The sequence below is a fragment of the Salvelinus fontinalis genome, chromosome 15 (genome assembly GCF_029448725.1).
Source record: "Salvelinus fontinalis isolate EN_2023a chromosome 15, ASM2944872v1, whole genome shotgun sequence".
Lineage (NCBI taxonomy): Eukaryota > Metazoa > Chordata > Actinopteri > Salmoniformes > Salmonidae > Salvelinus > Salvelinus fontinalis.
In genome coordinates, this window is record NC_074679.1 from 13,582,662 (window position 1) to 13,596,577 (window position 13,916).

A 13,916-nucleotide genomic window follows, 5' to 3' on the forward strand; every position below is an offset into this window, starting at 1 on the left:
CCACAGACACACAGAGAGGAAGGGGTCCGGGGGTTAACAGCTTCACACCAGACCTTCCACAGACACACAGAGAGGAAGGGGTCCGGGGTTAACAGCTTCACACCAGACCTTCCACAGACACACAGAGAGGAAGGGGTCCGGGGTTAACAGCTTCACACCAGACCTTCCACAGACACACAGAGAGGAAGGGGTCCGGGGTTAACAGCTTCACACCAGACCTTCCACAGACACACAGAGAGGAAGGGGTCCGGGGGTTAACAGCTTCACACCAGACCTTCCACAGACACACAGAGAGGAAGGGGTCCGGGGTTAACAGCTTCACACCAGACCTTCCACAGACACACAGAGAGGAAGGGATCCGGGGTTAACAGCTTCACACCAGACCTTCCACAGACACACAGAGAGGAAGGGGTCCGGGGTTAACAGCTACACACCAGACCTTCCACAGACACACAGAGAGGAAGGGGTCCGGGGTTAATACCTTCACACCAGACCTTCCACAGACACACAGAGAGGAAGGGGTCCGGGGTTAACAGCTTCACACCAGACCTTCCACAGACACACAGAGAGGAAGGGGTCCGGGGGTTAACAGCTTCACACCAGACCTTCCACAGACACACAGAGAGGAAGGGGTCCGGGGTTAACAGCTTCACACCAGACCTTCCACAGACACACAGAGAGGAAGCGGTCCGGGGGTTAACAGCTTCACACCAGACCTTCCACAGACACACAGAGAGGAAGGGGTCCGGGGGTTAACAGCTTCACACCAGACCTTCCACAGACACACAGAGAGGAAGGGGTCCGGGGTTAACAGCTTCACACCAGACCTTCCACAGACACACAGAGAGGAAGGGGTCCGGGGTTAACAGCTTCACACCAGACCTTCCACAGACACACAGAGAGGAAGGGGTCCGGGGGTTAACAGCTTCACACCAGACCTTCCACAGACACACAGAGAGGAAGGGGTCCGGGGTTAACAGCTTCACACCAGACCTTCCACAGACACACAGAGAGGAAGGGATCCGGGGTTAACAGCTTCACACCAGACCTTCCACAGACACACAGAGAGGAAGGGGTCCGGGGTTAACAGCTACACACCAGACCTTCCACAGACACACAGAGAGGAAGGGGTCCGGGGTTAATACCTTCACACCAGACCTTCCACAGACACACAGAGAGGAAGGGGTCCGGGGTTAACAGCTTCACACCAGACCTTCCACAGACACACAGAGAGGAAGGGGTCCGGGGTTAACAGCTTCACACCAGACCTTCCACAGACACACAGAGAGGAAGGGGTCCGGGGTTAACAGCTTCACACCAGACCTTCCACAGACACACAGAGAGGAAGGGGTCCGGGGGTTAACAGCTTCACACCAGACCTTCCACAGACACACAGAGAGGAAGGGGTCCGGGGTTAACAGCTTCACACCAGACCTTCCACAGACACACAGAGAGGAAGGGATCCGGGGTTAACAATTTCACACCAGACCTTCCACAGACACACAGAGAGGAAGGGGTCCGGGGTTAACAGCTACACACCAGACCTTCCACAGACACACAGAGAGGAAGGGGTCCGGGGTTAATACCTTCACACCAGACCTTCCACAGACACACAGAGAGGAAGGGGTCCGGGGTTAACAGCTTCACACCAGACCTTCCACAGACACACAGAGAGGAAGGGGTCCGGGGTTAACAGCTTCACACCAGACCTTCCACAGACACACAGAGAGGAAGGGGTCCGGGGTTAACAGCTTCACACCAGACCTTCCACAGACACACAGAGAGGAAGGGGTCCGGGGTTAACAGCTTCACACCAGACCTTCCACAGACACACAGAGAGGAAGGGGTCCGGGGTTAACAGCTTCACACCAGACCTTCCACAGACACACAGAGAGGAAGGGGTCCGGGGTTAACAGCTTCACACCAGACCTTCCACAGACACACAGAGAGGAAGGGGTCCGGGGTTAACAGCTTCACACCAGACCTTCCACAGACACACAGAGAGGAAGGGGTCCGGGGTTAACAGCTTCACACCAGACCTTCCACAGACACACAGAGAGGAAGGGGTCCGGGGTTAACAGCTTCACACCAGACCTTCCACAGACACACAGAGAGGAAGGGGTCCGGGGTTAACAGCTTCACACCAGACCTTCCACAGACACACAGAGAGGAAGGGGTCCGGGGGTTAACAGCATCACACCAGACCTTCCACAGACAACCCCGGACCCCTTCCTCTCTGTGTGTCTGTGGAAGGTCTGGTGTGAAGCTGTTAACCCCGGACCCCTTCCTCTCTGTTTAACAGCTTCACACCAGACCTTCCACAGACACACAGAGAGGAAGGGATCCGGGGTTAAAGCTTCACACCAGACCTTCCACAGACACACAGAGAGGAAGGGGTCCGGGGTTAACAGCTACACACCAGACCTTCCACAGACACACAGAGAGGAAGGGGTCCGGGGTTAATACCTTCACACCAGACCTTCCACAGACACACAGAGAGGAAGGGGTCCGGGGTTAACAGCTTCACACCAGACCTTCCACAGACACACAGAGAGGAAGGGGTCCGGGGGTTAACAGCTTCACACCAGACCTTCCACAGACACACAGAGAGGAAGGGGTCCGGGGTTAACAGCTTCACACCAGACCTTCCACAGACACACAGAGAGGAAGGGGTCCGGGGGTTAACAGCTTCACACCAGACCTTCCACAGACACACAGAGAGGAAGGAGTCCGGGGGTTAACAGCTTCACACCAGACCTTCCACAGACACACAGAGAGGAAGGGGTCCGGGGTTAACAGCTTCACACCAGACCTTCCACAGACACACAGAGAGGAAGGGGTCCGGGGTTAACAGCTTCACACCAGACCTTCCACAGACACACAGAGAGGAAGGGGTCCGGGGGTTAACAGCTTCACACCAGACCTTCCACAGACACACAGAGAGGAAGGGGTCCGGGGTTAACAGCTTCACACCAGACCTTCCACAGACACACAGAGAGGAAGGGGTCCGGGGTTAACAGCTTCACACCAGACCTTCCACAGACACACAGAGAGGAAGGGGTCCGGGGTTAACAGCACACCAGACCTTCCACAGACACACAGAGAGGAAGGGGTCCGGGGTTAACAGCTTCACACCAGACCTTCCACAGACACACAGAGAGGAAGGGGTCCGGGGTTAACAGCTTCACACCAGACCTTCCACAGACACACAGAGAGGAAGGGGTCCGGGGTTAACAGCTTCACACCAGACCTTCCACAGACACACAGAGAGGAAGGGGTCCGGGGTTAATACCTTCACACCAGACCTTCCACAGACACACAGAGAGGAAGGGGTCCGGGGTTAATACCTTCACACCAGACCTTCCACAGACACACAGAGAGGAAGGGGTCCGGGGTTAACAGCTTCACACCAGACCTTCCACAGACACACAGAGAGGAAGGGGTCCGGGGTTAACAGCTTCACACCAGACCTTCCACAGACACACAGAGAGGAAGGGGTCCGGGGTTAACAGCTACACACCAGACCTTCCACAGACACACAGAGAGGAAGGGGTCCGGGGTTAACAGCTTGACACCAGACCTTCCACAGACACACAGAGAGGAAGGGGTCCGGGGTTAACAGCTTGACACCAGACCTTCCACAGACACACAGAGAGGAAGGGGTCCGGGGTTAACAGCTTCACACCAGACCTTCCACAGACACACAGAGAGGAAGGGGTCCGGGGTTAACAGCTTCACACCAGACCTTCCACAGACACACAGAGAGGAAGGGGTCCGGGGTTAACAGCTTCACACCAGACCTTCCACAGACACACAGAGAGGAAGGGGTCCGGGGTTAACAGCTTCACACCAGACCTTCCACAGACACACAGAGAGGAAGGGGTCCGGGGTTAACAGCTTCACACCAGACCTTCCACAGACACACAGAGAGGAAGGGGTCCGGGGTTAACAGCTACACACCAGACCTTCCACAGACACACAGAGAGGAAGGGGTCCGGGGTTAACAGCTTGACACCAGACCTTCCACAGACACACAGAGAGGAAGGGGTCCGGGGTTAACAGCTTCACACCAGACCTTCCACAGACACACAGAGAGGAAGGGGTCCGGGGTTAACAGCTTCACACCAGACCTTCCACAGACACACAGAGAGGAAGGGGTCCGGGGTTAACAGCTTCACACCAGACCTTCCACAGACACACAGAGAGGAAGGGGTCCGGGGTTAACAGCTTCACACCAGACCTTCCACAGACACACAGAGAGGAAGGGGTCCGGGGTTAACAGCTACACACCAGACCTTCCACAGACACACAGAGAGGAAGGGGTCCGGGGTTAACAGCTTGACACCAGACCTTCCACAGACACACACAGAGGAAGGGGCCCGGGGTTAACACCTTCACAGATCTGTTGTTGTTGTTCATATACAGAGCTCTTTGAGTTTCTGAGGAACCGGTTCTTGAGTTCCGCCGACCCGTGGTCTCAGACGACACTACACTGTCTATTCATAATGCAAGCCTACACTGCATGGCTGAGTTTGTTGGTCTTGGTTTCCGAACGGCATTTTTGGGGTATTTTTACAAAAATTTCTGATTTTATTAGTGAATTAAATGCTTACTTGCAGGTTCCTTCTTGACAATGAAACAACGATAAGAAATAAGAAAAGATAAGAATACTAACCAGGTAAATGTTTCAGTAGAATAGAATAGACATTTTAGCCTAAGTATAATACAGAAAGACATCATTTATAATCTAATATTTACACGTTTATTGGGCTGGGGGGGATGGGGGTCAAGAGTATACATTGAGAGTCATAGTAAGAGACTGGTAGCAGCAGTTGTGATGTGTGTGTAGCATGAATGTATGTGTCTGTCTGTGTGTGTGTGTGTGTGTGTATGTCTGTGTGGGTGTGTGTGTGTGTTGTCTGTGTTGGTGTGTGTGTTGTCTGTGTGGGTGTGTGTGTTGTCTGAGTGGGTGTGTGTGTGTGTTGTCTGTGTTGGTGTGTATGTTGTCTGTGTGGGTGTGTGTGTTGTCTGTGTGGGTGTGTGTGTTGTCTGAGTGTCTGTGTGGGTGTGTGTGTTGTCTGTGTGGGTGTGTGTGTTGTCTGGAAATCTCCACGTGTCATTACAACAAGAAACTGGAAGCGGTTTGATATTCCAGGTTTTCTACATGATGTATCTGGCATTGAATGGAATAGAATGGATCTAATCCCTGATGTTGAACTAGCCTTTCCTTACTTCCTCAACGCATTCCAGGATGTATGCAATAGGCCCCTTTAAATAAATTCTGGATTAAGAGCAGAGAGAACCCTTGGTTTACTGAGGAACTTACACAAATCATAAGGGAACTAAATGCTATGTGGGCTATAGCAAGAGGGACTGGTTCGGCAGATGATTGGATGGCTTTTAAACGTCTTCGAAATATGGGTGTGGCTAGGATCCATAAATTGAAAGTAGACCACTACCTGAAATCTACTTCAGGTAGTTTAAATAATACTTCCACATTTTGGCAAGTAGTGAAAGGTTTGGAGTGCAAAAAAGATACACAGTTTCCTAAACAATTGTTGGTAGACACAGATTGTAACTGAGAGAACCTACATTCTGAAAGCCTTGAATCAGCATTTTTTAGATGCAGGCAGTTTATTTGAGAAGGTCAAAGGTATAATTGAGCCCCTTATAAATTTACCTGACACCCCTGTGCACTCCTTCACCAGGTTCTCCTTTTCATCCTTCTCTGTTTCAGAAGTGCGTAAAGTACAGAAAGAAATTGATGGGAAAAAGTTCCCCTGGCCCTGATGAACTAGACCCCTGCCTCCTACACCTAGCTGCAGACATCAGTGCTCCCCCTTAACATGTATTTCTAACCTCACGCTTGATGTAAAGGAAATCCCCAAGTTATGGAAATGTGCTTTTGTACTGCCTCTCCTGAAAGGTGGAGATCCTTCGCTACTTGACAACTATCGACCCATATCAACATCGTCTGTACTGTCAAAGGTACTGGAGTCCTTAGTTAGTAGGCAGCTAAAGGTCTACTTCCAAGAAAACAACATCTTAAATGGAATGCCATCAGGTTTTAGGTCTGGCCACAGCACTGTTTCAGCAACATTGAAGGTTTAAAATGACATCCACTGTGCTCTTGATAAGAAGTTACATTGTGTGTATTTTCAAATGCCAGGCACGTTACTAATTATGTCATTGCTACATTGGCTGGACATACTATAGAACAAGTCAAAGTGTACAAATATTTGGGTGTGTGGGTTGATGACAAGCTGCGCTTCACTGTGCATGTAGAGAACTTGATAAGGAAGCTCAAGCTGAGAATAGGTTTTTATTACCGGTAAAAGGCTTGTTTTTCTTTTGAGGCCAGGAAGGAGCTGGTACGATCTATATTACTGGCGGTTTAAAATTTTAGTGATGCTATATATATGCAGGCCTCAGCCACTACCCTGAGAGCACTTGATTCAGTGTATTATGCAGTCCTTAGGTTCATTACAAATCAAAACGTCTAACACATCATTGTGATCTCTACAGCGCTGTTGGCTGGTCATCATTGACCTTGCGTAGGCTTAAACACTGGTATACACTGATTTATAAGGCCATAATTGTCACGCCCTGACCTTAGTTCCTTTTTTAGGTCTCTACTTTGGTTTGGTCAGGGCGTGCGTTGGGGTGGGCATTCTATGTTTTGTTCTATGTTGTCCTTTTGTATGTGTTTGGCCGGGTGTGGTTCTCAATCAGAGGCAGCTGTCTATCGTTGTCTCTGTTTGAGAACCATACTTAGGTAGCCTGTTCCCACCTGTGTTTGTGGGTAGTTGTTTTCTGTTTTGTGTGTCTTCACCTGACAGCACTGTTTCGTTTTCGTTCTTCCTCGTTGTTATTTTGTTTAGTGTTCAGTTTTAAATTAAATTATAATATGAACATTAACCACGCTGCATTTTGGTCACCTTCTTCCCAGGACGATCGTTACAATAATGGGTAAAATGGCATTTTATCTCTGTTCTTTTTTAATCAGGTCAGTAAATAAATATAAATGACGGTCCCATTCTCATTTGCTTCTAACAGTACCAAAAAAGTAGAACAGGTCATGGTAGAAATATTTTTAGTTACTCAGCTCCTGAGTCCTGGTCCTGGAATTCTCTCCTGAACTTTTTAAAATGTGATGTTTTGTGTTATTCATGGAGTTTAAACACTTGATTGATGTATATATAAGAGAAGAGTGTAATTGTCTTTAAAACAGCTGTTTTTTAGTCAATACTTTTGTGTTTCTTTACGTAATATGTAATTGTTGTACAGTATGTGTGTCTATAGTTTTATTTAATGTTGTGTTGGTGTATGTAAGTTGTTTTGTTTGAAACTTTGTTCCCCTGCTGCTATTGGACCAGGTCTCTCTTGGAAAAGAGATGTTATCTCAATGAGAAAAAAACGGTATAAATAAAACGTTTAATAAAAATGTTCCCTCCTCTGCTTCCTGTTGTCCACAATCAACTCCTTTTTCTTGCTGATGTTGAGGGAGATATTGTTGTCATGACACCATAATGCCAGTTCACTTACCTCCTCCCTATAGGCTGACTTGTCGTTGTTGGTTATCAGGCCTACAACCGTGGTGTCGTCAGCAAACTTAATGATGGAGATGTTGTCTTGCGAAGCCATGCAGTCGTGGGCGAAAAGGTAGTACAGCAGAGGACTGAGGACACACCCCTGGGGGGCCCCTGTGTTAAGAGTCAGTGTGGAGGAGGTGTTGTTGCCGATCCTCACAGCCTGGGGTCTTTCAGAGGATGGTGTCCAAACCCAGAGCTCTGAGCTTGGTATCGAGCATGGAGTGAACAATAGTGTTGAATGCTGAACTCTAGTCAATGAACAGCATTCTCACACAGGTGTTCCTCTTGTCCAGATGTGTTACAGCTGTGTGAATAGCGATAGGTAGGCAAACTGGAGTGGGTCTAGTGTGCATGGCACACCCTCATGACCAGCCTCTCAAAGCGCTTCATGATGACAGAGGTGAGCATGACGGGACGATAGTCTTTTGAGCAGATCCAATCATATAATGGAACCAAAATAAACATTAAACGAAATCAAATAATACTGAGCAGAATTTCATCTCTGAAAGGAAGCTTGTATAAAATTGTAACTTTGAATTGCTAAACAGCTGCTCCTTACAATTAGGTTTGCATCTTTGATGTAAGGCCTTCTCTGGGAGTATGCTGGCATTTAAATGGACATTTATTCCACACAGCTTAAATTATTTGGTGTGTTTTACTTGTTGTGCATCTCCGACAAAAATAAATCACAAGGTTGCTGCATCCATTAGTAAATTGGCTGCGCGACAGAAGGCTGCAACACACAGAGAAGCAGCAGTCTCTTAATCAACTGTAGCAGCAAGGCACTGCAGCACACAGAGAAGCAGCAGTCTCTCTTAATCAACTGTAGCAGAGAGGCACTGCAGCACACAGAGAAGCAGCAGTCTCTCTTAATCAACTGTAGCAGCGAGGCACTGCAGCACACAGAGAAGCAGCAGTCTCTCTTAATCAACTGTAGCAGCGAGGCACTGCAGCACACAGAGAAGCAGCAGTCTCTCTTAATCAACTGTAGTGAGGCACTGCAGCACACAGAGAAGCAGCAGTCTCTCTTAATCAACTGTAGCAGAGAGGCACTGCAGCACACAGAGAAGCAGCAGTCTCTCTTAATCAACTGTAGCAGAGAGGCACTGCAGCACGCAGCCACACATTAAAGCTGCCACACACATCACAGCAATGGCTCCATTGATTGGGCGGCTGTGGCGGTGGGCGGGAGACAGACTAACTAAGGCTCAGACTGATGTGTGCCAGTATTTCGTTTTGACAGCCCCTTCATTCCCTACTGTAGTCCAGGCCCTCTTCTCCTCTCATAACTCTATGTCTATGAGATGCCCGTGAAGCATAGACTGTCTGCTTCTCTCCGTCTAATCTATCTACATCTCTCTCCATTTCTCCCTTTACACTCTTTTTTCTCTTTAGTTTTCAAGTCAATTCTTTTATTTTGCACAGATAAATGCAGGCTGGTCTACTTCCACCTTTTTTTGAAAACATGTAAGACCTATTACACAGAATGGATGGGGCTTTCATGAGCACAAGAGAGAGACAAGTGGAGCCAATTAGCGGCCTGGAGCACTGTCTACTGACGCCAGTCTGGACACTGGAGCAGAGCAGTACTGTGCGTCTGCAGGTGGGATGTCTGGAAGCTCAGCACTGTCTGTGATGGTAGATGAGGAAAGGTATGGAAGAGACCCGCGATCCATTATTTCTATTTTGTAGTCCAACATGACTAGAGTTAGCAGAAATGACTGCAGGGCCCAGCGCTAAGGCCTAGGTACATTCTGCTCCTCTGGAAGTCAGATGGGATAAAATAAGACGTTTTTTAAAAGCCATGTGCTTGTGGATGACTTACTGTGATTTGGGCTTCACACTTGGCTCTCTAATTGCTGACTGTGTTGGAGTTATGTTAAACACCACTAGTGTGGAGTAGCATCCTCATATCGATATAATCAATGCTCTTTGCTCTAACATAGATCTAACGTAGATGCCAGATCAAAGCACTCTAGATCATAGACCCGAATTTGGCAGTAAACGGATCCACAGTCGAAAAGCATTAATGCTAAAATAGTCTGGAAACTTGGAATTTCTTTTGACATGGGACATAGAGCAAAGTAAGACATTTGTGTTGACACATTGTTCTTGTAAAGGTTATAGTAAGTAGCCGCAACACCACTTTTAAATCTTTCTGTGATCCTACTACGTGTGATTCATGGTTTACTAACCGAAGCAGTTGCAGTAGTAGCTAGTTGACACCACTGAGAGGAACGCTGTTGTACAGCGTGGACAACTTTGCTGACTTCTGACTCCACGGACCAACCTCCTCCTATACGACTTTAACCATATCCTGGTTAATTAACTTGACGATAAACAAGCTGTTTTGCAGCTGTAATATTTCCCCAGACTCTGAAAAGCAAGTCAATCAGCCAACAGCTTCTCAACCTTTCTCCTCTAACTAAGTACAGCCCTCACCCTGCATGAGCCCATCACCATCTCTATGTAAACCTCCCTTGATGGAGTGCATTGCCAGTTCACTGGCATTTTCACTCCCGATTGCGGAAATGACCATGTGGAGGACTCGTCAGGTCTGTCCCTGAGAACTAAAGCCCTACTCTTGACCTTTGTCTTTTCTTTGTTTTTTGTCAGAGAGCCATAAAGGCAAACGAGTGAAGAAGATGGAGGGCTTAGATTTGTTACCCCTTCCAGTGTAGTGGCACGGCGAACGCCTTATCTAAATCCTCTTGCTGAGACTCTTAAGTGCAAAGGTGAGCGCCTATGGAAACACTTTGATCTTAATGTGGCATGGAGTTTCCGAGGACAGGAGCACTGTAATCTGACCTGAAGACTGTAAGACATGACTACATAAATCCTCTCTGAGAACTACAGCAACGTGTCTCATATTTGCTCTCTCCATCAGGACACGCACTGTTGGCTGCTCAGGACCAGTTGTTTTTATACTTTTTGCAGAAACTCATAAAATAGTCAAGATCTTTAAATATTCTCCCTACCACTCGCAGCCCACTCCCATATGTAGGGCCTAGACATCCACCCGTCCCCGAACATTGCTCAAGTGTGAACTCGGTAAACAAAGAATACCTCTGAGAGACAGAGTTTTTGACATTATCATAAGCAACTGTCAAAAAAATGTCTTTGCATTGTTAAGCAGCGAAAAGAAGTGCATGGTTTAATTAAAGACGGCCAAAAGGCACAAGACAACGAGGAAACGAGAGAAGAAGAAAAAAGAAGACAATAAAGAAGCGTTGGCCCAGTTGGAAGATTTACCTGTGGGCATGACGACAGCTGCCCAGCTGCCACTTTCAGACAGCCATGGTTAGGCCGGCGTGCCCATCTGGTGGACGTGTGCTGGGTTCCTCAGGGTTCTCCAGCAGACCCTCTCTCTGGCAGCAAGGCTAATTAAAAATGGGAGAAATTAAAGCAGATTCACAGGCCTGAATCCTACTTCCTCCCCTCTGTCACCAGTCCACCCTTTCCTCCTACCTCTTCCCTGTCTATCTGAGGCTACTTGCTACTGGAACATGTGTTTGCCCCCAGGGGCTTACTGCCAATTATTTCCTCTGTAACTTTTTTTCCCCTTATATGTTTATTTAATTGGCGTTCTGCTTTGGGTAATACCATTTGTGCTTGGAAAGGTCAGTGTCATAGGGGAACAGCCCTTGGCAGTCTAGGATGGGAAACAGTACACAAGTCCTGCTTGATACACTGATGAAGGACACACGGTTGGAAACAAAGTATAAGGATTTTGATGATGTTGAAGCTTTAAAATGTGTTTACATGTTCTTTTTGGCTTCATATTTTGGCTTTTGAAGAAGGTAGCCTATCAAATGTTGAGTGACTCTTGCAGTAATCAAAGAGAGTCTTATCCCTGAGTAATATAATCGCTTGATTTTCTACAATTAGCAATGTTGCATTGTAATTGAATATGTCATTTGCGATTCGTTTATTTATGGATACGTTGTTTTATAAGCCTTTAATTGCTGGATAATGGCAATGCCAACGTGGAAGTGGTAGGATCAATCACAGTTCTTCTCTCATGTATCTCTCAACAATGCCAACGTGGAAGTGGTAGGATCAATCACAGTTCTTCTCTCATGTATCTCTCAACAATGCCAACGTGGAAGTGGTAGGATCAATCACAGTTCTTCTCTCATGTATCTCTCAACAATGCCAACGTGGAAGTGGTAGGATCAATCACAGTTCTTCTCTCATGTATCTCTCAACAATGCCAACGTGGAAGTGGTAGGATCAATCACAGTTCTTCTCTCATGTATCTCTCAACAATGCCAACGTGGAAGTGGTAGGATCAATCACAGTTCTTCTCTCATGTATCTCTCAACAATGCCAACGTGGAAGTGGTAGGATCAATCACAGTTCTTCTCTCATGTATCTCTCAACAATGCCAATGTGGAAGTGGTAGGATCAATCACAGTTCTTCTCTCAACAATGGAACTACAGTAAATACTTGTTATTTTATCCGGGGGGATGTTTTAGTCTGAATTACCAGTCAATTTTCAAGTGTTTAAATTTAAACTCATAAGTGCACTACATCAAGACCCCTGCATTTTGATTAAATAATAAATGAAGGCAATCAGATCAGCATGTGTAATGGGGTTGGCTGGCCTGGAAACTACTTGACTGTGACTGCCCAGACAGTTATTCATTCTTTCCAAGATGGCATAGCAGTCAGGCATCCTTTGTCCTCATCTTGTCGTGTCCCATGTATGTATATATTTACATCTTTTCTTCGCATATCTTTTTATATAAATCTTTTTTTTCTTCTAAAAACTCAACTTCAAAACCCTCTCATGCAACCCGCCCCACCAATAAAAAAATAAAAAGTATTATTAACCATAAATCTGAAATCCACAACAGAAGCTAGCCAGAAGCTAGCCAGAAGCTAACCAGTTCACTGGCTAACGTTAGTATTCAGCTAACCACGGTTGGCGGTCATCAGCTATCCTTTAGCTCGAAAAGTTATCGGCAGTTTTGTACACAACGCGACTCAGACCAGAGCACACCGGAACTATTTTCTCTCCATATCCCCAGATTTCTACCGCAAGCTCTGGACATTTACACCTTGATCTTGCAGCTAGCTAGCTGCTATCCGAGTGACTATTGGCTTACGTCGGTCCCGGAGCAAACATCAATTATTGCAGAGCTAGCCAGCTGAAGAGTTCCATCAGCCACTCCTGGGCTACAATCACCTATCCGGACCCGTTTTACTGCCGATACGGAGCCCCACCGGGCCTTCACGACTGGACTACCGACGTTATCTGCCGGAGGGAGTTATCCAACTGGCCACTCCATCGCGACGTAACCTGAACGCCCATCTGCGGCCCGCTAATCGTTAGCTGTCTTATCGGCTGCTATGTGAATAGGTCGATCGGACAATTTTCTTGGATCACCATAACTATATCGATTTTGCCAATTGGATTGGTCCCCTCTACCACACGGAACCCCACTAATCTACCGACGGAAACGCACGAGGTGGCTAAAAACAGACCTCCATCCTCTACCAGCTTGCTACCCATGGCCCGGCTAGCTGTCTGGATCGCCGTGACCCCAACCAACCTCACTATTCACTGGACCCTTATGATCACTCGGCTAAGCATGCCTCTCCTTAATGTCAAGATGCCTTGTCCATTGCTGTTCTGGTTAGTGTTTATTGGCTTATTTCAATGTAGAGCCTCTAGCCATGCTCATTATATCTTATCCAACCTTTCAGTTCCACCACCCACACATGCGATGACATCACCTGGTTTCAATGATGTTTCTAGAGACAATATCTCTCTCATCACCACTCAATGCCTAGGTTTACCTCCACTGTATTGACATCCTACCATAACTTTGTCTGTACATTATACCTTGAAGCTATTTTATCGCCCCCAGAAACCTACTCCTTTTACCCTCTGTTCCAGACGTCCTAGACGACCAATTCTCATAGCTTTTAGCCGTACCCTTATCCTACTCTTCCTCTGTTCCTCTGGTGATGTAGAGGTGAATCCAGGCCCTGCAGTGCCTAGCTCCACTCCTATTCCCCAGGCGATCTCTTTTGATGACTTCTGTAACCGTAATAGCCTTGGTTTCATGCATGTTAACATTAGAAGCCTCCTCCCTAAGTTTGTTTTATTCACTGCTTTAGCACACTCTGCCAACCCGGATGTCCTAGCCGTGTCTGAATCCTGGCTTAGGAAGACCACCAAAAACTCTGAAATCTCCATTCCTAATTACGTTTTCAGACAAGATAGAACGGCCAAAGGGGGCGGTGTTGCAATCTACTGCATAGATAGCCTTCAGAGTTCTGTCCTACTATCCAGGTCTGTACCCAAACAATTT